At 65.2% G+C, this 24,830-nt stretch overlaps 1 protein-coding gene across 1 annotated transcript in view; it reads left to right on the plus strand.

Moving 5' to 3' along the window:
* Nucleotides 1-656: 656 nt before the first annotated feature.
* LOC147737937 (uncharacterized) overlaps nt 657-24,830 on the plus strand; it is a 218,019-nt gene continuing 193,845 nt past the window's right edge. The window contains exon 1 of the mRNA XM_086948964.1: nt 657-785. The gene's annotated coding sequence lies outside the window, so the exon portion shown is untranslated. The remainder of the gene's footprint in view (nt 786-24,830) is intronic.

Consider the following 24,830-nt stretch of genomic DNA (forward strand, 5'->3'; position numbering starts at 1 on the left):
GGATCTGTGCACTGTGGTACATCTTGCTGCACTGTGAGGGATCTGTGCACTGTGGTGCATCTTGCTGCACTGCGAGGGATCTTTGCACTGTGGTGCATCTTGCTTCACTGTGAGGAATCTGTGGACTGTTCACTCATTGTCATGACACCATCCACTGAGGGAGAAATCTGTGACAGTCAAATCTGATTGTTCTGTCTTATGAAGTTATTGAGACTGTAATCTACTTGTTTGTTCATTTTATAAGTGAACCTTTGAAGGGAGTGAGCGGGTAAACAAAGGAGACAAATGTAAAACTTAATTTGGTGCGGAGTCGTAAAGTTGTTTGAATACACACAGTCCTACCAAATATAAAAAATTACCCTCAGAAACAGGAAAAATAGAAAACATTGTCCAATTTAATTCTAGCAGTTTCTTACATATAATTAATGAAATTCAGGCTATTTCTAATTCACTCCTGAAGACTGGAGGCGACAGTTCCGTCAGCGGCCAGCAGAGGGCGATCCTCGCCTGCTGATGAAACTCACAGAGCTGCACATTGGATGAAAGGGATAAGGGTTTCCTCTTCCGGGTCAGCGGCGGCAGGGACAGCAGCAGCAGCTGTGGTGACATCACTTCCGGCCTCTCCTGGTGTTTTCAGCCTGCAGCAGAGGAGGAAGGAACCATTGTCTCTCTGTGCAGTTACCTCCATCTGCAGACCCCCCCTCAGACCCCACATCTGCACCACCCACCCCCAGACCCCAGGGGGAGGAGAGAGCCTGGACATGTCTACACAAGTCTCTGCTCAGGTAGGAGATTGTCAGCACCTTCTGCTGTGTTTGTAGAAATAGACTGAATAATCCTGGAGGGAATCTCTGCAGGAGCCGGACTGAGCTGGGCTCTTCTATCCGGGGCCCCTGGGGCTGAGCTGGGCCCTTCTAGGGGAGCCCCTGTGGCTGAGCTGGGCTCTTTTATGCGGGAGTCCCTGGGTCTGAGCTGTGCTCTTCTATCCAGCGGCCCCTGGGGCTGAGCTGGGCTCTTCTATCCGGCGGCCCCTGGGGCTGAGCTGGGCTCTTCTATCCGGCGGCCCCTGGGGCTGAGCTGGGCTCTTCTATCCGGGGCCCCTGGGGCTGAGCTGGGTGCTTCTATCCAGGGCCCCTGGGGACTGTGCTGGGCTCCTCTATCTGGGGACCCCTGGACTGACCTTGGGCCTTCTATCCGGGGGCCTCTGTGGCTGAGCTGGGCTCCTCTATCCAGGGGCCCTTGGGGCTGAGCTTTGCTCTTCCATCTGGGGACCCTGCGGCTGAGATGGGCTCTTCTATCCCGGGGCTTCTGGGGGGCTGAGCTGGGCTCTTCACTATGGACCCCTGGGGCTGAGCTTGGCTCTTCCATCTGGGGCCCCTGGGGATGAGCTGGGCTCTTCTATCCGGGGCCTCTGCGGCTGAGCTGGGCTTTTCTATCCAGAGGCCCCTGGGGCTGAGCTGGGCTATTCTATCCGGGGGCTCCTGGTGCTGAGCTGGGCTCTTCTATCCGGGTGCCCCTGGGGCTGAGCTGGGCTCTTCTATCAGGGGGTCCCTGGGGCTGAGCTATACTCTTCTATCTGGGGCCCCCGGGGCTGAGCTGGGCTCTTCTATCCGGGGCCTCTGGGGCTAAGCTATACTCTTCTTTCCGGGGCCCCTGGGGCTGAGCTGGGTGCTTCTATCCAGGGCCCCTGGGGACTGTGCTGGGCTCCTCTATCTGGGGACACCTGGACTGACCTTGGGCCTTCTATCCGGGGGCCTCTGTGGCTGAGCTGGGCTCCTCTATCCAGGGGCCCTTGGGGCTGAGCTTTGCTCTTCCATCTGGGGACCCTGCGGCTGAGCTGGGCTCTTCTATCCAGGGGCCCCTGGGACTGAGATGGGCTCTTCTATCCCGGGGCTTCTGGGGGGCTGAGCTGGGCTCTTCACTATGGGCCCCTGGGGCTGAGCTTGGCTCTTCCATCTGGGGCCCCTGTGGATGAGCTAGGCTCTTCTATCTGGGGGCCTCTGCGGCTGAGCTTGGCTTTTCTATCCAGAGGCCCCTGGGGCTGAGCTGGGCTATTTTATCCGGGGGCTCCTGGTGCTGAGCTGGGCTCTTCTATCCGGGAGTCCCTGGGGCTGAGCTGTGCTCTTCTATCCAGCGGCCCCTGGGGCTGAGCTGGGCTCTTCTATCCGGCGGCCCCTGGGGCTGAGCTGTGCTCTTCTATCCGGCGGCCCCTGGGGCTGAGCTGGGCTCTTCTATCCGGGGCCCCTGGGGCTGAGCTGGGTGCTTCTAGCCGGGGCCCCTGGGGGCTGAGCTGGGCTCCTCTATCTGGGGACCCCTGGACTGACCTGGGGCTGAGCTGGGCCCTTCTAGGGGAGCCCCTGTGGCTGAGCTGGGCTCTTCTATCCGGGGGCCTCTGTGGCTGAGCTGGGCTCCTCTATCCAGGGGCCCCTGGGACTGAGCTTTGCTCTTCCATCTGGGGCCCCTGCGGCTGAGCTGAGCTCTTCTATCCAGGGGCCCTGGGGCTGAGATGGGCTCTTCTATCCCGGGGCTTCTGGGGGGCTGAGCTGGGCTATTCACTATGGGCCCCTGGGGCTGAGCTTGGCTCTTCCATCTGGGGCCCCTGGGGCTGAGCTGGGCTCTTCTATCTGGGGGCCTCTGCGGCTGAGCTGGGCTTTTCTATCCAGAGGCCCCTGGGGCTGAGCTGGGCTCTTCTATACGGGGGCCCCTGGGGCTGAGCTGGCTCTTCTATCCAGGGCCCCTGGGGCTGAGCTGGGCTCTTCTATCAGGGGGTCCCTGGGGCTGAGCTATACTCTTCTATCTGGGGCCCCTGGGGCTGAGCTGGGCTCTTCTATCCGGGGCCACAGGACTTAGCTGGGCTCTTCTATCGGGGGGCCCCTGTGGCTGAGATGGGCTCTTCTATCCGGGGGCCCCTGTGGCTGAGCTGGGCTCTTCTATCCCGGGGCCCCTGGGGCTGAGCTGGGCGCTTCAATCTGGGGGCCCCTGGGGCTGAGCTGGGCTCTTCTATCCAGGGCCCCTGGGGCAGAGCTGGGCTCTTCTATCTGGGGGCCATGGGGCTGAACTGGGCTCTTCTATCCGGGGCCCCTGTGGCTGAGCTGGGATATTCTATCTTGGGCCTCTGGGGCTGAGCTGGGCTCTTTTATTGGGGGGCCCCTGGGGCACAGCTGGGCTCTTCTATCCGGGGGCTGAGTGGGGCTCCTCTATCCGGGCTCCTAGGGCTGAGCTGGGCTCTTCTATCCGGGGCCCCTGTGGCTGAGCTGGGCTCTTCTATCCGGGGCCCCTGGGGCTGAGCGGGGATCTTCTATCCAGGGAGTCCTGGGGCTAAGCTAGGCTCTTCTATCCAGGGCCCCTGGGGCTGAGCTGGGGTCCTCTATCTGGGGGCCATGGGGCTGAACTGGGCTCTTCCATCTGGGGCCCCTGTGGCTGAGCTGGGCTCTTCCATCTGGGGCCTCTGGGGCTGAGCTGGGCTTTTTTATCCGAGGCCCCTGGGGCACAGCTGGGCTCTTCTATCTGGGGGCTGAGCGGGGCTCTTCTCTCTGGGCCCCTGGGGCTGAGCTGGGCTCTTCTATCCGGGGCCCCTGGGACTGAGCTGGGCTCTTCTATCCGGGGACTCCTGGGGCTAAGCTGGGCTCTTCTATCCGGGGTCCCCTGGGGCTGAGCTGGGCTCTTCTATCTGGGCCCCTAGGGGGCTGAGCTAGGCTCTTCTATTCAGGGGCCTCCAGGGGGCGGGCTGAGCTGGGCTCTTCTATCTGGGGCCCCCTGGGGCTGAGCTGGGCTCTTCTAATCGGGGGCCTCTGGGGCTGAGCTGGGCTCTTCTATCCGGGGGCCTCTGGGGCTGAGCTGGGCTCTTCTATCTGGGGCCCCCTGGGGCTGAGCTGGGCTCTTCTATCTGGTAGCCTCTGGGGCTGAGCTGGGCTCTTCAATCCAGGGCCCCTGGGGCTCAGCGGGGCTCTTCTATCTGGGGCCCCTGGGGCTGAGCTGGGATCATCTATCGGGGGGACCCTGGGGCTGAGCTGGGTGCTTCTATCGGGGGCCCCTATTGGCTGAGCTGGGCTCTTCTATCTAGGGGCCCCTGGGCTGAGCTGGGTCCTACTAACTGGGGGGCCCTGGGGCTGAGCTGGGCTCTTCTATTCCAGGGCCCCTGGGGGGCTGAGCTGGGCTCTTCACTATGGGCCCCTGGGGCTGAACTGGGCTCTTCTATCCGGGGAACCCTGGGGCTGAGATGGCCTCTTCTATCCTGGGGCCCCTGGGGCTGAGCTGGGCTCTTCTATCCTGGGCCACTGGGGCTGAGCTGGGCTCTTCTATCCAGGGGCCCCTGGGGCTGAGCTGGGCTCTTCTATCCGAGGGCCTCTGAGGCTGAGTGGGCTCTTCTATCCGGGGCCCCTGGGGCTGAGCTGGGCGCTTTTATCTGCGGCCCCTGGGGCTGAGATGGGCTCTTCAATCCGGGCCCAGGGGCTGAGCTGGGCTCTTCTATCCGGTGGCCCCTGGGGCTGAGCTGGGCTCTTCTATCTGGGGGCCCTGGGGCTGAGCTGGGCTCTTCTTTCCGGGGCACTGGGGCTGAGCTGGGATCTTCTATCCGGGGGGCCCTGGGGCTGAGCTGGGCTCTTCTATCTGGGGCCCCTGGGACTGAGATGGGCACTTCTATCCGGGGCCCCTGGGGCTGAGCTGGGCTCTTCCATCCGGGGCCCTGGGGCTGAACTAGACTCTTCTATCCGGGGGCCCCTGGGGCTGAGCTGGGCTCTTATATCTGGGGGCCCCTGGGGCTGAGCTGGGCTCTTCTATCCAGGGCCCCTGAGGCTGAACTGGGCTTTTCTATCCAGGGCCCCTGGGGCTGAGCTGGGCTCTTCTATCCAGGGGCCTCTGGGGCTGAGCTGGGCTCTTCTATCCAGGGCCCTGGGGCTGAGCTGGGTGCTTCTATCCGGGGCCCCTGGGACTGACCTGGGCTCTTCCATCCGTGGCCCTGGGGCTGAGCTGGGCGCTTCTATTTGGGGCCCCTGGGACTGAGCTGGGCTCTTACATCTGTGGCCCTAGGGCTGAGCTTTGCTCTTCTATCCGGGGCCCCTGGGGCTCAGCTTTGTTCTTCTATCCGGGGGCCTCTGGGGCTGAGCTGGGCTCTTCTATCAGGGGCCCCTGGGGCTGAGCTGGGCTTTTCTATCCGGGGCCCCTGGGGCTGAGCTGGGCTCTTCTATCCGGGGGCCTCTGAGGCTGAGCTGGGCTCTTCTATCCGGGGGCCCCTGGGGTTGAGCTGGGCTCTTCTATCCGGGGGCCTCCGGGGCTGAGCTGGGCTGTTCTATATGGGGCCCTGGGGCTGAGCTGGGCGCTTCTATCCGGGGCCCCTGGGACTGAGCTGGGCTCTTCCATCCGTGGCCCTGGGGCTGAGCTGGGTGCTTCTATTTGGGGCCCCTGGGACTGAGCTGGGCTCTTCCATCCGTGGCCCTAGGGCTGAGCTTTGCTCTTCTATCTGGGGCCCCTGGGGCTGAGCTGGGTTCTTCTATACGGGGGCCTCTGGGGCTGAGCTGGGCTCTTATATCAGGGGCCCCTGGGGCTGAGCTGGGCTCTTCTATCTGGGGCCCCTGGGGGCTGAGCTGGGCTCTTCTATCCGGGGGCCCCTGGGCTGAGCTGGGGCCTTCTATCCGGGGGCCCCTGGGGCTCAGCTGGGCTCTTCTATCTGGTGGCCCCAGGGGCTGATCTTGGCTCTTCTATCCGGTGGCCCCTGGGGCTGAGCTGGGCTCTACTATCCAGGGCCCCTGGGGCAGAGCTTGGCTCTTCTATCTGGGGCTCCTGGAGCTGAGTTGGGCTCTTGCATCCGGGGCCCTGGGGCTGAGCTGGGCTCTTCTATCTGGGGGCCCCGGGGCTGAGCTGGGCTCTTCTTTCCGGGGCCCCGGGGCTGAGCTGGGATTTTCCTTCCGGGGCCCCCTGGGGCTGAGCTGGGCTCTTCTATCCGGGGCCCCTGGGGCTGAGCTGGGCGCTTCTATCCGGGGTTCCTGGGGCTGAGCTGGGCTCTTCCATCTGGGGACCTGGGGCTGAGCTGGGCTCTTCTATCCGAGCGCCCCTGGGGCTGAGCTGGGCTCCTATGTCTGCGGGCCCCTGGGGCTGAGCTGGGCTCTTCTATCCAGGTCCCCTGAGGCTGAACTGGGATTTTCTATCCGGGGCCCCTGGGGCTGAGCTGGGCTCTTCTATCTGGGGGCCCTGGGGGTTGTGCTGGGCTCTCATATCCTGGGGCCCTGAGGCTGAGCTGGGCTCTTCTATCCTGGGGCCCCTGGGGCTGAGCTGGGCTCTCCTATCCGGGGGCCCTGGGGCTAAGCTGGGCTCTTCTATCTTGGGGTCCTGGGGCTGAGCAGGGCTCTTCTATCCAGGGCCCTGGGCCTGAGCTGGGCTCTTCTATCTGGAGGCCCCTTGGGGGCTGAGCTGGGCTCTTTTATACTCGGCCTGAGCTGGGCTCTTCTATCCGTGGCCCCTTGGGCTGAGCTGGTGTCTTTTATCCAGGGGCCCCTGGGGCTGAGCTGGGCTCTTCTATCCGGGGGCCCCTTGGGGGCTGAGCTGGGCTCTTTTATCCTCGGCCTGAGCTGGGCTCTTCTATCCGTGGCCCCTTGGGCTGAGCTGGTCTCTTCTATCCAGGGGCCACTGGGGCTGAGCTGGGCTCTTCTATCTGGGTGCCCCTGAGGGGCTGAGCTGGGCTCTTCTATCCAGGGCCCTTGGGGCTGAGCTGGTCTATTCTCTCCGGGGGCCCTTGGGGAGGGCTGGACTCTGCTATCTGGTGCTGAGCTGGGCTCTTCTATCCAGGACCCCAGGACTCTTCTATCCCGGGGCCCCTGGGGCTGAGCTATACTCTCCTATCCGGGAGCCCTTGGGGCTGAGCTTGGCTCTTCTATCTGGGGGCCTCTGGTGCTGAGCTATACTCTACTATCCGGGGGCCCTTGGGCTCAGCTGGGCTCTTCTATCTGGGGGCCCCTGGGGTTGACCTGGGCTCTTCTATCTGGGGGCCCCTGGGGATGAGCTGGGCTCTGTGATCGGGGGCCCCCGGGGCTGAGCTATACTCTTCTATCCGGGGGCCCTTGGGGCTGAGCTGGGCTCTTCTATCTGGGGGCCCCTGGGGCTGAGCTGGGCTCTTCTATCTCGGGCCCTGGTGCTGAGCTGGGCTCTTCTATCCGGGGGCCTCTGGGGCTGAGCTGAGCTCTTCTATCTGGGGGCCCTGGGGCTGAGCTGGGCTCTTCTATCTGGGGGCCCCTGGTGCTGAGATGTGCTCTTCTATCCGGGGCCCCTGGGACTGAGCTGGTCTATTCTATCTGATGGCTCCTGGGGAGGGCTGGGCTCTTCTATCCGGAGCTGAGCTGAGCACTTCTATCCAGGGCCCCTGGGCTCTTCTATCCGGGGCCCCTTTGGCTGAGCTATACTCTTCTATCCGGGGCCCCTGGGGCTGAGCTGTGCTCTTCTATCCAGGGGCCTCTGGGGGGCTGAGCTCTTCGATCTGGGGCCCCTGGGGCTGTGCTATACTCTTCTATCTGGGGGAACTTGGGGCCGAGCTGGGCTCTTCTATCCGGGGCCCCCTGGGGCTGAGCTGGGCTCTTGTATCTGGGGGCCCTGGTGCTGAGCTGGGCTCTTCTATTTGGGGGCCTCTGGGGCTGAGCTGCGCTCTTCTATCCAGGGGCCCCTTGGGCTGAGCTATTCTATTCTATCCGGGGGCCCCTGGAGAGAGCTGCACACTTCTATCCAGGGCCCTTTGTGCTGAGCTAGTCTATTCTATCTGGGGGCCGTGGAGCTGAGCTGCGCCCTTCTATCTGGGGGCCTCAGGGGCTGAGCAGGGCTTTTCTATCTGGGTCCCCTGGGGCTGAGCGGGGCTCTTTTATCCGGGTGACATTGGGGCTGAGCTGGGCTCTTCTATCCGCGGGCCCCTGGGGCTGAGCTGGGCTCTTATATCTGGGGCCCCTGGTGCTGAGCTGGGCTCTTCTATCCGGGGGCATCTGGGGCTGAGCTGCGCTCTTCTATCCGGGGGCCCCTGGGGCTGAGCTGGGCTCTTCTTTCTGGGGCCCCTGGGGCTGAGCTGGGCTTTTCTATCGGGGGCCCTGGGGCTGAGCTGGGCTCTTCTATCTGGGGGCCCTTGGGGCTGAACTGGGCTCTTCTATCCTGTGGCCCCCGGGGCTGAGCTGGGCTCTTCTTTCCGGGGCCCTGGGGCTGAGCTAGGATTTTCTATCCAGGGCCCCCTGGGGCTGAGCTGGGCTCTTCTTTCCGGGGCCCCTGGGGCTGAGCTGGGCGCTTCTATCCGGGGCCCCTGGGGCTGAGCTGGGCGCTTCTATCCGGGGCCCCTGGGGCTGAGCTGGGCTCTTCTATCAGGGGCCCTGGGACTGAGCTGGGCTCTTCTATCCGGGGGCCCCTGGGGCTGAGCTCGGCTCTTATGTCTGGGGGCCCCTGGGGCTGAGCTGGGCTCTTCTATCCGGGTGCCCCTGGGGCTGAGCTGGCTCTTCTTTCCAGGGCCCCTGGGGCTGAGCTGGGCTCTTCTATCAGGGGGTCCCTGGGGCTGAGCTATACTCTTCTATCTGGGGCCCCTGGGGCTGAGCTGGGCTCTTCTATCCGGGGCCACAGGACTTAGCTGGGCTCTTCTATCGGGGGGCCGCTGTGGCTGAGATGGGCTCTTCTATCCGGGGGCCCCTGTGGCTGAGTTGGGCTCTTCTATCCCGGGGCCCCTGGGGCTGAGCTGGGCGCTTCTATCTGGGGGCCCCTGGGGCTGAGCTGGGCTCTTCTGTCCGGGGGCCCCTGGGGCTGAGCTGGGCTCTTTTATCCGAGGGCCGCTGGGGCTGAGCTGGCTCTTCTATCCAGGGCCCCTGGGGCAGAGCTGGGCTCTTCTATCTGGGGGCCACGGGGCTGAACTGGGCTCTTCTATCCGGGGCCCCTGTGGCTGAGCTGGGATATTCTATCTTGGGCCTCTGGGGCTGAGCTGGGCTCTTTTATTGGGGGGCCCCTGGGGCACAGCTGGGCTCTTCTATCCGGGGGCTGAGTGGGGCTCTTCTATCCGGGGCCCCTGTGGCTGAGCTGGGCTCTTCTATCCGGGGCCCCTGGGGCTGAGCGGGGATCTTCTATCCAGGGAGTCCTGGGGCTAAGCTAGGCTCTTCTATCCAGGGCCCCTGGGGCTGAGCTGGGGTCCTCTATCTGGGGGCCATGGGGCTGAACTGGGCTCTTCCATCTGGGGCCCCTGTGGCTGAGCTGGGCTCTTCCATCTGGGGCCTCTGGGGCTGAGCTGGGCTTTTTTATCCGAGGCCCCTGGGGCACAGCTGGGCTCTTCTATCTGGGGGCTGAGCGGGGCTCTTCTCTCTGGGCCCCTGGGGCTGAGCTGGGCTCTTCTATCCGGGGCCCCTGGGACTGAGCTGGGCTCTTCAATCCGTGGTCCCCTGGGGCTGAGCTGGGCTCTTATTTCTGGGGGCCCCTGGGGCTGAGCTGGGCTCTTCTATCTGGGGGGCTCTGGGGCTGAGCTGGGCTCTTCTTTCTGGGCCCCTAGGGGGCTGAGCTAGGCTCTTCTATTCAGGGGCCTCCAGGGGGCCGGGCTGAGCTGGGCTCTTCTATCTGGGGCCCCCTGGGGCTGAGCTGGGCTCTTCTAATCGGGGGCCTCTGGGGCTGAGCTGGGCTCTTCTATCTGGGGCCCCCTGGGGCTGAGCTGGGCTCTTCTATCTGGTAGCCTCTGGGGCTGAGCTGGGCTCTTCATTCCAGGGCCCCTGGGGCTCAGCGGGGCTCTTCTATCTGGGGCCCCTGGGGCTGAGCTGGGATCATCTATCCGGGGGACCCTGGGGCTGAGCTGGGTGCTTCTATCGGGGGCCCCTATTGGCTGAGCTGGGCTCTTCTATCTAGGGGCCCCTGGGCTGAGCTGGGTCCTACTATCTGGGGGGGCCCTGGGGCTGAGCTGGGCTCTTCTATTCCAGGGCCCCTGGGGGGCTGAGCTGGGCGCTTCACTATGGGCCCCTGGGGCTGAACTAGGCTCTTCTATCCGGGGAACCCTGGGGCTGAGCTGGCCTCTTCTATCCTGCTGCCCCTGGGGCTGAGCTGGGCTCTTCTATCCTGGGCCACTGGGGCTGAGCTGGGCTCTTCTATCCAGGGGCCCCTGGGGCTGAGCTGGGCTCTTCTATCCGGGGGCCTCTGAGGCTGAGTGGGCTCTTCTATCCGGGGCCCCTGGGGCTGAGCTGGGCGCTTCTATTCAGGGCCCCTGGGGACTGTGCTGGGCTCCTCTATCTGGGGACCCCTGGACTGACCATGGGCCTTCTATCCGGGGGCCTCTGTGGCTGAGCTGGGCTCCTCTATCCAGGGGCCCTTGGGGCTGAGCTTTGCTCTTCCATCTGGGGACCCTGCGGCTGAGATGGGCTCTTCTATCCCGGGGCTTCTGGGGGGCTGAGCTGGGCTCTTCACTATGGGCCGCTGGGGCTGAGCTTGGCTCTTCCATCTGGGGCCCCTGGGGATGAGCTGGGCTCTTCTATCTGGGGGCCTCTGCGGCTGAGCTGGGCTTTTCTATCCAGAGGCCCCTGGGGCTGAGCTGGGCTATTCTATCCGGGGGCTCCTGGTGCTGAGCTGGGCTCTTCTATCCGGGTGCCCCTGGGGCTGAGCTGGGCTCTTCTATCAGGGGATCCCTGGGGCTGAGCTATACTCTTCTATCTGGGGCCCCCGGGGCTGAGCTGGGCTCTTCTATCCGGGGCCTCTGGGGACTGTGCTGGGCTCCTCTATCCAGGGGCCCTTGGGGCTGAGCTTTGCTCTTCCATCTGGGGACCCTGCGGCTGAGCTGGGCTCTTCTATCCAGGGGCCCCTGGGGCTGAGATGGGCTCTTCTATCCCGGGGCTTCTGGGGGGCTGAGCTGGGCTCTTCACTATGGGCCCCTGGGGCTGAGCTTGGCTCTTCCATCTGGGGCCCCTGTGGATGAGCTAGGCTCTTCTATCTGGGGGCCTCTGCGGCTGAGCTGGGCTTTTCTATCCAGAGGCCCCTGGGGCTGAGCTGGGCTATTCTATCCGGGGGCTCCTGGTGCTGAGCTGGGCTCTTCTATCCGGGAGTCCCTGGGGCTGAGCTGTGCTCTTCTATCCAGCGGCCCCTGGGGCTGAGCTGGGCTCTTCTATCCGGCGGCCCCTGGGGCTGAGCTGTGCTCTTCTATCCGGCGGCCCCTGGGGCTGAGCTGGGCTCTTCTATCCGGGGCCCCTGGGGCTGAGCTGGGTGCTTCTAGCCGGGGCCCCTGGGGGCTGAGCTGGGCTCCTCTATCTGGGGACCCCTGGACTGACCTGGGGCTGAGCTGGGCCCTTCTAGGGGAGCCCCTGTGGCTGAGCTGGGCTCTTCTATCCGGGGGCCTCTGTGGCTGAGCTGGGCTCCTCTATCCAGGGGCCCCTGGGGCTGAGCTTTGCTCTTCCATCTGGGGCCCCTGCGGCTGAGCTGGGCTCTTCTATCCAGGGGCCCTGGGGCTGAGATGGGCTCTTCTATCCCGGGGCTTCTGGGGGGCTGAGCTGGGCTATTCACTATGGGCCCCTGGGGCTGAGCTTGGCTCTTCCATCTGGGGCCCCTGGGGCTGAGCTGGGCTCTTCTATCCGGGGGCCTCTGCGGCTGAGCTGGGCTCTTCTATCCGGGGCCCCTGGGGCTGAGCTGGGCTCTTCTATCCGGGGGCCTCTGCGGCTGAGCTGGGCTTTTCTATCCAGAGGCCCCTGGGGCTGAGCTGGGCTCTTCTATCCGGGGGCTCCTGGTGCTGAGCTGGGCTCTTCTATCCGGGTGCCCCTGGGGCTGAGCTGGCTCTTCTATCAGGGGGTCCCTGGGGCTGAGCTATACTCTTCTATTTGGGGCCCCTGGGGCTGAGCTGGGCTCTTTTATCCGGGGCCACAGGACTTAGCTGGGCTCTTCAATCGGGGGGCCCCTGTGGCTGAGATGGGCTCCTCTATCCGGGGGCCCCTGTGGCTGAGCTGGGCTCTTCTATCCCGGGGCCCCTGGGGCTGAGCTGGGTGCTTCTATCTGGGGGCTTCTATCTGGGGGCCCCTGGGGCTGAGCTGGGCTCTTCTGTCCGGGGCCCCTGGGGCTGAGCTGGGCTCTTTTATCCGAGGGCCGCTGGGGCTGAGCTGGCTCTTCTATCCAGGGCCCCTGGGGCAGAGCTGGGCTCTTCTATCTGGGGGCCACGGGGCTGAACTGGGCTCTTCTATCCGGGGCCCCTGTGGCTGAGCTGGGATATTCTATCTTGGGCCTCTGGGGCTGAGCTGGGCTCTTTTATTGGGGGGCCCCTGGGGCACAGCTGGGCTCTTCTATCCGGGGGCTGAGTGGGGCTCCTCTATCCGGGCCCCTAGGGCTGAGCGGGGATCTTCTATCCAGGGAGTCCTGGGGCTAAGCTAGGCTCTTCTATCCAGGGCCCCTGGGGCTGAGCTGGGGTCCTCTATCTGGGAGCCATGGGGCTGAACTGGGCTCTTCCATCTGGGGCCCCTGTGGCTGAGCTGGGCTCTTCCATCTGGGGCCTCTGGGGCTTAGCTGGGCTTTTTTATCCGAGGCCCCTGGGGCACAGCTGGGCTCTTCTATCTGGGGGCTGAGCGGGGCTCTTCTCTCTGGGCCCCTGGGGCTGAGCTGGGCTCTTCTATCCGGGGCCCCTGGGACTGAGCTGGACTCTTCTATCCGGGGACTCCTGGGGCTAAGCTGGGCTCTTCTATCCGGGGTCCCCTGGGGCTGAGCTGGGCTCTTCTATCTGGGCCCCTAGGGGGCTGAGCTAGGCTCTTCTATTCAGGGGCCTCCAGGGGGCCGGGCTGAGCTGGGCTCTTCTATCTGGGGCCCCCTGGGGCTGAGCTGGGCTCTTCTAATCGGGGGCCTCTGGGGCTGAGCTGGGCTCTTCTATCCGGGGGCCTCTGGGGCTGAGCTGGGCTCTTCTATCTGGGGCCCCCTGGGGCTGAGCTGGGCTCTTCTATCTGGTAGCCTCTGGGACTGAGCTGGGCTCTATAATCCAGGGCCCCTGGGGCTCAGCGGGGCTCTTCTATCTGGGGCCCCTGGGGCTGAGCTGGGATCATCTATCCGGGGGACCCAGGGGCTGAGCTGGGTGCTTCTATCGGGGGCCCCTATTGGCTGAGCTGAGCTCTTCTATCTAGGGGCCCCTGGGCTGAGCTGGGTCCTACTATCTGGGGGGCCCTGAGGCTGAGCTGGGCTCTTCACTATGGGCCCCTGGGGCTGAACTGGGCTCTTCTATCCGGGGAACCCTGGGGCTGAGCTGGCCTCTTCTATCCTGGGGCCCCTGGGGCTGAGCTGGGCTCTTCTATCCTGGGCCACTGGGGCTGAGCTGGGCTCTTCTATCCAGGGGCCCCTGGGGCTGAGCTGGGCTCTTCTATCCGGGGGCCTCTGAGGCTGAGTGGGCTCTTCTATCCGGGGCCCCTGGGGCTGAGCTGGGCGCTTTTATCTGCGGCCCCTGGGGCTGAGATGGGCTCTTCCATCCGGGGCCCAGGGGCTGAGCTGGGCTCTTCTATCCGGTGGCCCCTGGGGCTGAGCTGGGCTCTTCTATCTGGGGGCCCTGGGGCTGAGCTGGGCTCTTCTTTCCGGGGCACTGGGGCTGAGCTGGGATCTTCTATCCGGGGGGCCCTGGGGCTGAGCTGGGCTCTTCTATCTGGGGCCCCTGGGACTGAGATGGGCACTTCTATCCGGGGCCCCTGGGGCTGAGCTGGGCTCTTCCATCCGGGGCCCTGGGGCTGAACTAGACTCTTTTATCCGGGGGCCCCTGGGGCTGAGCTGTGCTCTTATATCTGGGGGCCCCTGGGGCTGAGCTGGGCTCTTCTATCCAGGGCCCCTGGGGCTGAACTGGGCTTTTCTATCCAGGGCCCCTGGGGCTGAGCTGGGTTCTTCTATCCAGGGGCCTCTGGGGCTGAGCTGGGCTCTTCTATCCAGGGCCCTGGGGCTGAGCTGGGTGCTTCTATCCGGGGCCCCTGGGACTGACCTGGGCTCTTCCATCCGTGGCCCTGGGGCTGAGCTGGGCGCTTCTATTTGGGGCCCCTGGGACTGAGCTGGGCTCTTACATCCGTGGCCCTAGGGCTGAGCTTTGCTCTTCTATCCGGGGCCCCTGGGGCTCAGCTTTGTTCTTCTATCCGGGGGCCTCTGGGGCTGAGCTGGGCTGTTCTATCAGGGGCCCCTGGGGCTGAGCTGGGCTTTTCTATCCGGGGCCCCTGGGGCTGAGCTGGGCTCTTCTATCCGGGGGCCTCTGAGGCTGAGCTGGGCTCTTCTATCCGGGGCCCCTGGGGTTGAGCTGGGCTCTTCTATCCGGGGGCCTCTGGGGCTGAGCTGAGCTGTTCTATATGGGGCCCTGGGGCTGAGCTGGGCGCTTCTATCCGGGGCCCCTGGGACTGAGCTGGGCTCTTCCATCCGTGGCCCTGGGGCTGAGCTGGGTGCTTCTATTTGGGACCCCTGGGACTGAGCTGGGCTGTTCCATCCGTGGCCCTAGGGCTGAGCTTTGCTCTTCTATCTGGGGCCCCTGGGGCTGAGCTGGGTTCTTCTATACGGGGGCCTCTGGGGCTGAGCTGGGATCTTATATCAGGGGCCCCTGGGGCTGAGCTGGGCTCATCTATCCGCGAGCCCCTGGGGCTGAGCTGTGTTCTTCTATCTGGGGCCCCTGGGGGCTGAGCTGGGCTCTTCTATCCGGGGGCCCCTGGGCTGAGCTGGGGTCTTCTATCCGGGGGCCCCTGGGGCTCAGCTGGGCTCTTGTATCTGGGGGCCCTAGGGGCTGATCTTGGCTCTTCTATCCGGGGGCCCCTGGGGCTGAGCTGGGCTCTTCTATCCAGGGCCCCTGGGGCAGAGCTTGGCTCTTCTATCTGGGGCTCCTGGAGCTGAGTTGGGCTCTTGCATCCGGGGCCCTGGGGCTGAGCTGGGCTCTTCTATCCGGGGTCCTATGGGGCTGAGCTGGGCTCTTCTATCTGGGGGCCCTGGGGCTGAGCTGGGCTCTTCTTTCCGGGGCCCTGGGGCTGAGCTGGGATTTTCCTTCCGGGGCCCCCTGGGGCTGAGCTGGGCTCTTCTATCCGGGGCCCCTGGGGCTGAGCTGGGCGCTTCTATCCGGGGTTCCTGGGGCTGAGCTGGGCTCTTCCATCTGGGGACCTGGGGCTGAGCTGGGCTCTTCTATCCGAGCGCCCCTGGGGCTGAGCTGGGCTCCTATGTCTGCGGGCCCCTGGGGCTGAGCTGGGCTCTTCTATCCAGGTCCCCTGAGGCTGAACTGGGCTTTTCTATCCGGGGCCCCTGGGGCTGAGCTGGGCTCTTCTATCTGGGGGCCCTGGGGGTTGTGCTGGGCTCTCATATCCTGGGGCCCTGAGGCTGAGCTGGGCTCTTCTATCCTGGGGCCCCTGGGGCTGAGCTGGGCTCTCCTATCCGGGGGCCCTGGGGCTAAGCTGGGCTCTTCTATCTTGTGGTCCTGGGGCTGAGCAGGGCTCTTCTATCCAGGGCCCTGGGCCTGAGCTGCGCTCTTCTATCTGGAGGCCCTAGGGGTTGTGCTGGGCTCTCATATCCGGGGGCCCTGAGGCTGAGTTGGGTGCTTCTATCCGGGGCCCCTTGGGCTGAGCTGGGCTCTTCTATACGGCGGCCCCTGGGGCTGAGCTGGGCTCTTCTATCCCGGGCCCCTGGGGCTGAGCTGGGCTCTTCTATCCGGGGGCCCCTTGGGGGCTGAGGTGGGCTCTTTTATCCTCGGCCTGAGCTGGGCTCTTCTATCCTTGGCCCCTTGGGCTGAGCTGGTCTCTTCTATCCAGGGGCCACTGGGGCTGAGCTGGGCTCTTCTATCTGGGTGCCCCTGAGGGGCTGAGCTGGGCTCTTCTATCCAGGGCCCTTGGGGCTGAGCTGGTCTATTCTCTCCGGGGGCCCCTGGGGAGGGCTGGACTCTGCTATCTGGTGCTGAGCTGGGCTCTTCTATCCAGGACCCCAGGGCTCTTCTATCCCGGGGCCCCTGGGGCTGAGCTATACTCTCCTATCCGGGAGCCCTTGGGGCTGAGCTTGGCTCTTCTATCTGGGGGCCTCTGGGGCTGAGCTATACTCTACTATCCGGGGGCCCTTGGGGCTCAGCTGGGCTCTTCTATCTGGGGGCCCCTGGGGTTGACCTGGGCTCTTCTATCGGGGGGCCCCTGGGGATGAGCTGGGCTCTATGATCGGGGGCCCCCGGGGCTGAGCTGGGCTCTTCTATCTGGGGCCTCTGGGGCTAAGCTATACTCTTCTATCCGGGGGCCCTTGGGGCTGAGCTGGGCTCTTCTATCTGGGGGCCCCTGGGGCTGAGCTGGGCTCTTCTATCTCGGGCCCTGGTGCTGAGCTGGGCTCTTCTATCCGGGGGCCTCTGGGGCTGAGCTGAGCTCTTCTATCTGGGGGCCCTGGGGCTGAGCTGGGCTCTTCTATCTGGGGGCCCCTGGTGCTGAGATGTGCTCTTCTATCCGGGGCCCCTGGGACTGAGCTGGTCTATTCTATCTGATGGCTCCTGGGGAGGGCTGGGCTCTTCTATCCGGAGCTGAGCTGAGCACTTCTATCCAGGGCCCCTGGGCTCTTCTATCCGGGGCCCCTTTGGCTGACCTATACTCTTCTATCCGGGGCCCCTGGGGCTGAGCTGTGCTCTTCTATCCAGGGGCCCTAGGGGCTGAGCTGGGCTCTTCTGTCCGCGGGCCTCTGGGGGGCTGAGCTCTTCTATCTGGGGCCCCTGGGGCTGTGCTATACTCTTCTATCCGGGGGAACTTGGGGCCGAGCTGGGCTCTTCTATCCGGGGCCCCCTGGGGCTGAGCTGGGCTCTTGTATCTGGGGGCCCTGGTGCTGAGCTGGGCTCTTCTATTTGGGGGCCTCTGGGGCTGAGCTGCGCTCTTCTATCCAGGGGCCCCTTGGGCTGAGCTATTCTATTCTATCCAGGGGCCCCTGGAGAGAGCTGCACACTTCTATCCAGGGCCCTTTGTGCTGAGCTAGTCTATTCTATCTGGGGGCCGTGGAGCTGAGCTGCGCCCTTCTATCTGGGGGCCTCAGGGGCTGAGCAGGGCTTTTCTATCTGGGTCCCCTGGGGCTGAGCGGGGCTCTTTTATCCGGGTGACATTGGGGCTGAGCTGGGCTCTTCTATCCGCGGGCCCCTGGGGCTGAGCTGGGCTCTTATATCTGGGGCCCCTGGTGCTGAGCTGGGCTCTTCTATCCGGGGGCATCTGGGGCTGAGCTGGGCTCTTCTATCCGGGGGCCCCTGGGGCTGAGCTGGGCTCTTCTTTCTGGGGCCCCTGGGGCTGAGCTGGGCTTTTCTATCGGGGGCCCTGGGGCTGAGCTGGGCTCTTCTATCCGGGGGCCCTTGGGGCTGAACTGGGCTCTTCTATCCTGTGGCCCCCGGGGCTGAGCTGGGCTCTTCTTTCCGGGGCCCTGGGTCTGAGCTAGGATTTTCTATCCAGGGCCCCCTGGGGCTGAGCTGGGCTCTTCTATCCGGGGCCCCTTGGGCTGAGCTGGGTGCTTCTATCCGGGGCCCCTGGGGCTGAGCTGGGCGCTTCTATCCGGGGCCCCTGGGGCTGAGCTGGGCTCTTCTATCAGGGGCCCTGGGACTGAGCTGGGCTCTTCTATCCGGGGGCCCCTGGGGCTGAGCTGGGCTCTTATGTCTGGGGGCCCCTGGGGCTGAGCTGGGCTCTTCTATCCGGGTGCCCCTGGGGCTGAGCTGGCTCTTCTTTCCAGGGCCCCTGGGGCTGAGCTGGGCTCTTCTATCCGGGGCCACAGGACTTAGCTGGGCTCTTCTATCGGGGGGCCCCTGTGGCTGAGATGGGCTCTTCTATCCGGGGGCCCCTGTGGCTGAGCTGGGCTCTTCTATCCCGGGGCCCCTGGGGCTGAGCTGGGCGCTTCTATCTGGGGGCCCCTGGGGCTGAGCTGGGCTCTTCTGTCCGGGGGCCCCTGGGGCTGAGCTGGGCTCTTTTATCCGAGGGCCGCTGGGGCTGAGCTGGCTCTTCTATCCAGGGCCCCTGGGGCAGAGCTGGGCTCTTCTATCCGGGGGCCACGGGGCTGAACTGGGCTCTTCTATCCGGGGCCCCTGTGGCTGAGCTGGGATAATCTATCTTGGGCCTCTGGGGCTGAGCTGGGCTCTTTTATTGGGGGGGCCCCTGGGGCACAGCTGGGCTCTTCTATCCGGGGGCTGAGTGGGGCTCTTCTATCCGGGGCCCCTGTGGCTGAGCTGGGCTCTTCTATCCGGGGCCCCTGGGGCCGAGCTGGGCTCTTCTATCCGGGGCCCCCTGGGGCTGAGCTGGGCTCTTGTATCTGGGGGCCCTGGTGCTGAGCTGGGCTCTTCTATTTGGGGGCCTCTGGGGCTGAGCTGCGCTCTTCTATCCAGGGGCCCCTTGGGCTGAGCTATTCTATTCTATCCGGGGGCCCCTGGAGAGAGCTGCACACTTCTATCCAGGGCCCTTTGTGCTGAGCTAGTCTATTCTATCTGGGGGCCGTGGAGCTGAGCTGCGCCCTTCTATCTGGGGGCCTCAGGGGCTGAGCAGGGCTTTTCTATCTGGGTCCCCTGGGGCTGAGCGGGGCTCTTTTATCCGGGTGACATTGGGGCTGAGCTGGGCTCTTCTATCCGCGGGCCCCTGGGGCTGAGCTGGGCTCTTATATCTGGGGCCCCTGGTGCTGAGCTGGGCTCTTCTATCCGGGGGCATCTGGGGCTGAGCTGGGCTCTTCTATCCAGGGGCCCCTGGGGCTGAGCTGGGCTCTTCTTTCTGGGGCCCCTGGGGCTGAGCTGGGCTTTTCTATCGGGGGCCCTGGGGCTGAGCTGGGCTCTTCTATCCGGGGGCCCTTGGGGCTGAACTGGGCTCTTCTATCCTGTGGCCCCCGGGGCTGAGCTGGGCTCTTCTTTCCGGGGCCCTGGGTCTGAGCTAGGATTTTCTATCCAGGGCCCCCTGGGGCTGAGCTGGGCTCTTCTATCCGGGGCCCCTGGGGCTGAGCTGGGTGCTTCTATCCGGGGCCCCTGGGGCTGAGCTGGGCGCTTCTATCCGGGGCCCCTGGGGCTGAGCTGGGCTCTTCTATCAGGGGCCCTGGGACTGAGCTGGGCTCTTCTATCCGGGGGCCCCTGGGGCTGAGCTGGGCTCTTATGTCTGGGGGCCCCTGGGGCTGAGCTGGGCTCTTCTATCCGGGTGCCCCTGGGGCTGAGCTGGCTCTTCTTTCCAGGGCCCCTGGGGCTGAGCTGGGCTCTTCTATCCGGGGCCACAGGACTTAGCTGGGCTCTTCTATCGGGGGGCCCCTGTGGCTGAGATGGGCTCTTCTATCCGGGGCCCCTGTGGCTGAGCTGGGCTCTTCTATCCCGGGGCCCCTGGGGCTGAGCTGGGCGCTTCTATCTGGGGGCCCCTGGGGCTGAGCTGGGCTCTTCTGTCCGGGGGCCCCTGGGGCTGAGCTGGGCTCTTTTATCCGAGGGCCGCTGGGGCTGAGCTGGCTCTTCTATCCAGGGCCCCTGGGGCAGAGCTGGGCTCTTCTATCTGGGGGCCACGGGGCTGAACTGGGCTCTTCTATCCGGGGCCCCTGTGGCTGAGCTGGGATATTCTATCTTGGGCCTCTGGGGCTGAGCTGGGCTCTTTTATTGGGGGGGGCCCCTGGGGCACAGCTGGGCTCTTCTATCCGGGGGCTGAGTGGGGCTTTTCTATCCGGGGCCCCTGTGGCTGAGCTGGGCTCTTCTATCCGGGGCCCCTGGGGCTGAGCGGGGATCTTCTATCCAGGGAGTCCTGGGGCTAAGCTAGGCTCTTCTATCCAGGGCCCCTGGGGCTGAGCTGGGGTCCTCTATCTGGGGGCCAGGGGCTGAACTGGGCTCTTCCATCTGGGGCCCCTGTGGCTGAGCTGGGCTTTTCCATCTGGGGCCTCTGGGGCTGAGCTGGGCTTTTTTATCCGAGGCCCCTGGGGCACAGCTGGGCTCTTCTATCTGGCGGCTGAGCGGGGCTCTTCTCTCTGGGCCCCTGGGGCTGAGCTGGGCTCTTCTATCCGGGGCCCCTGGGACTGAGCTGGGCTCTTCTATCCGGGGACTCCTGGGGCTAAGCTGGGCTCTTCTATCCGGGGTCCCCTGGGGCTGAGCTGGGCTCTTCTATCTGGGCCCCTAGGGGGCTGAGCTAGGCTCTTCTATTCAGGGGCCTCCAGGGGGCCGGGCTGAGCTGGGCTCTTCTCTCTGGGCCCCTGGGGCTGAGCTGGGCTCTTCTATCCGGGGCCCCTGGGACTGAGCTGGGCTCTTCTATCCGGGGACTCCTGGGGCTAAGCTGGGCTCTTCTATCCGGGGTCCCCTGGGGCTGAGCTGGGCTCTTGTATCTGGGGGCCCTGGTGCTGAGCTGGGCTCTTCTATTTGGGGGCCTGTGGGGCTGAGCTGCGCTCTTCTATCCAGGGGCCCCTTGGGCTGAGCTATTCTATTCTATCCGGGGGCCCCTGGAGAGAGCTGCACACTTCTATCCAGGGCCCTTTGTGCTGAGCTAGTCTATTCTATCTGGGGGCCGTGGAGCTGAGCTGCGCCCTTCTATCTGGGGGCCTCAGGGGCTGAGCAGGGCTTTTCTATCTGGGTCCCCTGGGGCTGAGCGGGGCTCTTTTATCCGGGTGACATTGGGGCTGAGCTGGGCTCTTCTATCCGCGGGCCCCTGGGGCTGAGCTGGGCTCTTATATCTGGGGCCCCTGGTGCTGAGCTGGGCTCTTCTATCCGGGGGCATCTGGGGCTGAGCTGGGCTCTTCTATCCGGGGGCCCCTGGGGCTGAGCTGGGCTCTTCTTTCTGGGGCCCCTGGGGCTGAGCTGGGCTTTTCTATCGGGGGCCCTGGGGCTGAGCTGGGCTCTTCTATCCGGGGGCCCTTGGGGCTGAACTGGGCTCTTCTATCCTGTGGCCCCCGGGGCTGAGCTGGGCTCTTCTTTCCGGGGCCCTGGGTCTGAGCTAGGATTTTCTATCCAGGGCCCCCTGGGGCTGAGCTGGGCTCTTCTATCCGGGGCCCCTGGGGCTGAGCTGGGTGCTTCTATCCGGGGCCCCTGGGGCTGAGCTGGGCGCTTCTATCTGGGGCCCCTGGGGCTGAGCTGGGCTCTTCTATCAGGGGCCCTGGGACTGAGCTGGGCTCTTCTATCCGGGGGCCCCTGGGGCTGAGCTGGGCTCTTATGTCTGGGGGCCCCTGGGGCTGAGCTGGGCTCTTCTATCCGGGTGCCCCTGGGGCTGAGCTGGCTCTTCTTTCCAGGGCCCCTGGGGCTGAGCTGGGCTCTTCTATCCGGGGCCACAGGACTTAGCTGGGCTCTTCTATCGGGGGGCCCCTGTGGCTGAGATGGGCTCTTCTATCCGGGGGCCCCTGTGGCTGAGCTGGGCTCTTCTATCCCGGGGCCCCTGGGGCTGAGCTGGGCGCTTCTATCTGGGGGCCCCTGGGGCTGAGCTGGGCTCTTCTGTCCGGGGGCCCCTGGGGCTGAGCTGGGCTCTTTTATCCGAGGGCCGCTGGGGCTGAGCTGGCTCTTCTATCCAGGGCCCCTGGGGCAGAGCTGGGCTCTTCTATCTGGGGGCCACGGGGCTGAACTGGGCTCTTCTATCCGGGGCCCCTGTGGCTGAGCTGGGATATTCTATCTTGGGCCTCTGGGGCTGAGCTGGGCTCTTTTATTGGGGGGGCCCCTGGGGCACAGCTGGGCTCTTCTATCCGGGGGCTGAGTGGGGCTCTTCTATCCGGGGCCCCTGTGGCTGAGCTGGGCTCTTCTATCCGGGGCCCCTGGGGCTGAGCGGGGATCTTCTATCCAGGGAGTCCTGGGGCTAAGCTAGGCTCTTCTATCCAGGGCCCCTGGGGCTGAGCTGGGGTCCTCTATCTGGGGGCCATGGGGCTGAACTGGGCTCTTCCATCTGGGGCCCCTGTGGCTGAGCTGGGCTCTTCCATCTGGGGCCTCTGGGGCTGAGCTGGGCTTTTTTATCCGAGGCCCCTGGGGCACAGCTGGGCTCTTCTATCTGGCGGCTGAGCGGGGCTCTTCTCTCTGGGCCCCTGGGGCTGAGCTGGGCTCTTCTATCCGGGGCCCCTGGGACTGAGCTGGGCTCTTCTATCCGGGGACTCCTGGGGCTAAGCTGGGCTCTTTTATCCGGGGTCCCCTGGGGCTGAGCTGGGCTCTTCTATCTGGGCCCCTAGGGGGCTGAGCTAGGCTCTTCTATTCAGGGGCCTCCAGGGGGCCGGGCTGAGCTGGGCTCTTCTATCTGGGGCCCCCAGGGGCTGAGCTGGGCTCTTCTATCCTGGGCCACTGGGGCTGAGCTGGGCTCTTCTATCTGGGGGCCCTGGGGCTGAGCTGGGCTCTTCTTTCCGGGGCACTGGGGCTGAGCTGGGATCTTCTATCCGGGGGGCCCTGGGGCTGAGCTGAGCTCTTCTATCTGGGGGCCCTGGGACTGAGATGGGCACTTCTATCTGGGGCCCCTGGGACTGAGATGGGCACTTCTATCCGGGGCCCCTGGGGCTGAGCTGGGCTCTTCCATCCGGGGCCCTGGGGCTGAACTAGACTCTTCTATCCGGGGGCCCCTGGGGCTGAGCTGGGCTCTTATATCTGGGGGCCCCTGGGGCTGAGCTGGGCTATTCTATCCAGGGCCCCTGGGGCTGAACTGGGCTTTTCTATCCAGGGCCCCTGGGGCTGAGCTGGGCTCTTCTATCCAGGGGCCTCTGGGGCTGAGCAGGGCTCTTCTATCCGGGGCCCTGGGGCTGAGCTGGGTGCTTCTATCCGGGGCCCCTGGGACTGACCTGGGCTCTTCCATCCGTGGCCCTGGGGCTGAGCTGGGCGCTTCTATTTGGGGCCCCTGAGACTGAGCTGGGCTCTTACATCCGTGGCCCTAGGACTGAGCTTTGCTCTTCTATCCGGGGCCCCTGGGGCTCAGCTTTGTTCATCTATCCGGGGGCCTCTGGGGCTGAGCTGGGCTCTTCTATCAGGGGCCCCTGGGGCTGAGCTGGGCTTTTCTATCCGGGGCCCCTGGGGCTGAGCTGGGCTCTTCTATCCGGAGGCCTCTGAGGCTGAGCTGGGCTCTTCTATCCGGGGGCCCCTGGGGTTGAGCTGGGCTCTTCTATCCAGGGGCCTCTGGGGCTGAGCTGGGCTATTCTATATGGGGCCCTGGGGCTGAGCTGGGCGCTTCTATCCGGGGCCCCTGGGACTGAGCTGGGCTCTTCCATCCGTGGCCCTGGGGCTGAGCTGGGTGCTTCCATTTGGGGCCCCTGGGACTGAGCTGGGCTCTTCCATCCGTGGCCCTAGGGCTGAGCTTTGCTCTTCTATCTGGGGCCCCTGGGGCTGAGCTGGGTTCTTCTATACGGGGGCCTCTGGGGCTGAGCTGGGCTCTTATATCAGGGGCCCCTGGGGCTGAGCTGGGCTCATCTATCCGCGGGCCCCTGGGGCTGAGCTGTGTTCTTCTATCTGGGGCCCCTGGGGGCTGAGCTGGGCTCTTCTATCCGGGGGCCCCTGGGCTGAGCTGGGGCCTTCTATCCGGGGGCCCCTGGGGCTTAGCTGGGCTCTTCTATCTGGGGGCCCCAGGGGCTGATCTTGGCTCTTCTATCCGGGGGCCCCTTGGGGCTGAGCTGGGCTCTTCTATCCAGGGCCCCTGGGGCAGAGCTTGGCTCTTCTATCTGGGGCTCCTGGAGCTGAGTTGGGCTCTTGCATCCGGGGCCCTGGGGCTGAGTTGGGCTCTTCTATCCGGGGTCCCATGGGGCTGAGCTGGGCTCTTCTATCTGGGGGCCCTGGGGCCGAGCTGGGCTCTTCTTTCCGGGGCCCTGGGGCTGAGCTGGGATTTTCCTTCCGGGGCCCCCTGGGGCTGAGCTGGGCTCTTCTATCCGGGGCCCCTGGGGCTGAGCTGGGCGCTTCTATCCGGGGTTCCTGGGGCTGATCTGGGCTCTTCCATCTGGGGACCTGGGACTGAGCTGGGCTCTTCTATCCGGGCGTCCCTGGGGCTGAGCTGGGCTCCTATGTCTGCGGGCCCCTGGGGCTGAGCTGGGCTCTTCTATCCAGGTCCCCTGAGGCTGAACTGGGCTTTTCTATCCGGGGCCCCTGGGGCTGAGCTGGGCTCTTCTATCTGGGGGCCCGGGGGGGTTGTGCTGGGCTCTCATATCCTGGGGCCCTGAGGCTGAGCTGGGCTCTTCTATCCTGGGGCCCCTGGGGCTGAGCTGGGCTCTCCTATCCGGGGGCCCTGGGGCTAAGCTGGGCTCTTCTATCTTGGGGTCCTGGGGCTGAGCAGGGCTCTTCTATCCAGGGCCCTGGGCCTGAGCTGGGCTCTTCTATCTGGAGGCCCTGGGGGTTGTGCTGGGCTCTCATATCCGGGGGCCCTGAGGCTGAGTTGGGTGCTTCTATCCGGGGCCCCTTGGGCTGAGCTGGGCTCTTCTATACGGCGGCCCCTGGGGCTGAGCTGGGCTCTTCTATCCCGGGCCCCTGGGGCTGAGCTGGGCTCTTCTATCCGGGGGCCCCTTGGGGGCTGAGCTGGGCTCTTTTATCCCCGGCCTGAGCTGGGCTCTTCTATCCGTGGCCCCTTGGGCTGAGCTGGTCTCTTCTATCTGGGTGCCCCTGAGGGGCTGAGCTGGGCTCTTCTATCCAGGGCCCTTGGGGCTGAGCTTGTCTATTCTCTCCAGGGGCCCCTGGGGAGGGCTGGACTCTGCTATCTGGTGCTGAGCTGGGCTCTTCCATCCAGGACCCCAGGGCTCTTCTATCCCGGGGCCCCTGGGGCTGAGCTATACTCTCCTATCCGGGAGCCCTTGGGGCTGAGCTTGGCTCTTCTATCTGGGGGCCTCTGGTGCTGAGCTATACTCTACTATCTGGGGGCCCCTGGGGCTGAGCTTGGCTCTTCTATCTGGGGGCCCTGGGGCTGAGCTGGGCTCTTCTTTCCGGGGCACTGGGGCTGAGCTGGGATCTTCTATCCGGGGGGCCCTGGGGCTGAGCTGGGCTCTTCTATCTGGGGCCCCTGGGACTGAGATGGGCACTTCTATCC

The sequence above is a fragment of the Lissotriton vulgaris genome, chromosome 1_1 (genome assembly GCF_964263255.1).
Source record: "Lissotriton vulgaris chromosome 1_1, aLisVul1.2, whole genome shotgun sequence".
NCBI lineage: Eukaryota > Metazoa > Chordata > Amphibia > Caudata > Salamandridae > Lissotriton > Lissotriton vulgaris.